Source organism: Cricetulus griseus, chromosome 2 (genome assembly GCF_003668045.3).
Source record: "Cricetulus griseus strain 17A/GY chromosome 2, alternate assembly CriGri-PICRH-1.0, whole genome shotgun sequence".
NCBI classification, from domain to species: Eukaryota; Metazoa; Chordata; class Mammalia; order Rodentia; family Cricetidae; genus Cricetulus; species Cricetulus griseus.
Window position 1 is genome coordinate 422,891,941 of NC_048595.1, and position 2,649 is coordinate 422,894,589.

Here is a 2,649-nt window from a genome sequence, read left to right on the forward strand (position 1 = left end):
AAAAGTTCTGTTCAATTGAGTTCTGAAATGTGAGGCCACAATCCCTAGAAAGAAGGGGGAGCAAAGCAAACAGTAGACAACTGAGAATACTCCCATAATCCTGCATTCTGTTTTTTTTTTAAATGTACAGTTTGTGCAGTACAATGAAAAACCTTCAAGTGATTTTAAATATGTGAAATATATTAAGATAAAATGACCTCTTTCCCCAAGTTTGGGGAAATTTGTTTAAATGGATGAAATTCATCTGGGGAGATGCCTTAGTGCGCATAAGCATGACTACCTGAGTTTAAATCCCTAGAATCCATATAAAAAGCTGGAAATGATCACTTGTATGTCTACAACCCCAGCACTCGGTGTGAGGGTGGGTGGAGACAGGGTTCATGTTCCCCACTTACGTGATGAACCTCTCCCTCTTAAAACCATTGCTGTTATCAATGGAATGTTCCAGGCTGTGGAGTTATACTGAGTAGAAGTTTGTTTAGTTCCTGATGCTTAAGCTTGGGAAGTTCAAGAGCATGGTACTTGCATCTGGTGAGGACCTCTTTGTTCATCATAACCACTGGCACCTTGAATGGCAAATGTCCCCTGCAGCCTCTGGCATTTATCACTGGGTCCCCAGTTGGTGGTTCTATTTTGGGAAGGTCACCTGGTGCAATTTGGCTATAGAAAGTATGTCCCTGGGAGTGAGATTTAAGATCAAAACCTCACACCACTTGCAATTCCCTCTTTCTGTGTTTTAGAAAATGTGGGCTCCTCACTTCCTCCTCCAGATGCCATCCTTTCCCTTGCTGCCCTGCTTCCCTGCCATGATGGACTCTAAACCTTCTGGAACTGTAAGGCAAAGAAGGTCTTTCTATTAGCTGTGTAGGTCATGGTGTTTAATCACAGCCACAGGAAAGTACCTAATACATAACCCAACTGGGAGTGTTACACAAGACAGCAAGCAAGTGGCAAAAGATATAATAAAACTACTACCTCTCCCCAAGGAAACCCTTTCAAATGACTCCTAGTATTTAGAACTCCTGGTTCAAAGAACACTATCCACACTTCTGAGAAGTTGGTGGTATGTGTCTTCCCAGCTCTTCATTCCCAGCTCCTCAGAAGTCTGAAGTCAAAGACCTCTGCGGGGGGCTACAGAGTTTGTTAAGGTAAACCCAGGCAATTTAATGATACTCTATTTCAAAAACTAAAAGGAGAACAGGAACACAGCTCAGTGGTCAAGTACTTGGTTAGCATGCTAGGGTCTCCAAATCAGTAGAACACTCTGGGAAGAACCAAGATCTTCTCCTCATATTAGCAAAACTACACATCCAGTAGCATCCATATGGGTCAGACTGTTGATTATACCACTAGAATCTTTTTGATGATTTCAGGCAGTTAGCCACATAGGAATCCCACCTCCACAAACCAAATGCCATTGTTTTGAGTCTGTAAATCTGTTTGAATTAGTTCTTTAACCTGTAACATGAAAGAAATAACCTTTAATCTATAAGGTTTCTTTAGAGTAAAAAAAAATTACATAAAATACAACTTGAGGTGATTCTAACTAATTTCTTTTCTCTAAGATTTAAGTTGAACTCAATAATAAAAACAGCATATTAAATTTAAAACCTTGAGTTAACTTTCATTATGCATTTTCAAATATCTCATTTTTTTCCTAAAATATTTCTGTATATTGATGGGTTCCAAAGTAACATTTACTCATCAAGAAATAGTTTTTAAATTAGAAAAAGTACCTGAGGTTTTTACTTTCTTATACTTTTTTGATTTCTGTATGTGAGAAACGATGATTTCCTAAAGCCAATTTCAGTATGACAGCAGCTGAGTTGTTTTCTTTTCCTCTAATACTGCAGCTGTAATTCTAAAATAAACACAATGCACATAAACTTGGGTGAGTTGCTTAAATTCAAAGTGAAATTTTGTGGGCAACTACCATTTGGTTTTTTGAATGAGTGATATTGGTTTCTGGCACATTTTAGTTTATAGCATTATTAGTGTCACTAGAAGTTGAATTATTTAAAGATTTATTTTACTTTTTGTACTTTTGTGTAGTGTGTGTGTGTGTGTGTGTGTGTGTGTGTGTGTGTGTGTGTGTGTGTGTATGTTACCCAGAGAGATAAGAAGAGGGATTTGAATACCCTGGAGCTGGAGTTACAGGCAGTTGTGAGCTGCCCCATATATACATTATGACCAGAGCTCAGGTGCTCTGAAAAGAGCAGCAAGCACTCTTAACTGCTATTTTAAAATATGGCTGTAAGGGTGTGATGGAGGAAGTGCTTCTGTGTGTTTATCTTACTGGATGATAAATAAAATACTGTTTGGCCAATGAGGCAGCAAGTTAGGCAGAACTAGGAGTCAAAGAGTATTCTGGGAAATGTACTAGAGAAGTGGTGTTCCAGGCAGGAAGTGACATAGCAAGGAGACTCATATTTAAGCAAAGAGAAACTTGAAGTGTCCCTCTTTTCCCCTCCGCTCTTCCTCCAGTGGCACAATGTGATCCGCTGACAAGGAGGGACGCCAATAAGGCATCCAATAAGATAAGTCTTATAAAATATATAGGTTTATGATGGTTAAGACTGAGATAACAGATGAGAATCCTAGTCATTGGCCAAGCAGCTTTGTACCTAATATGTCTCTGTATTATTTTGT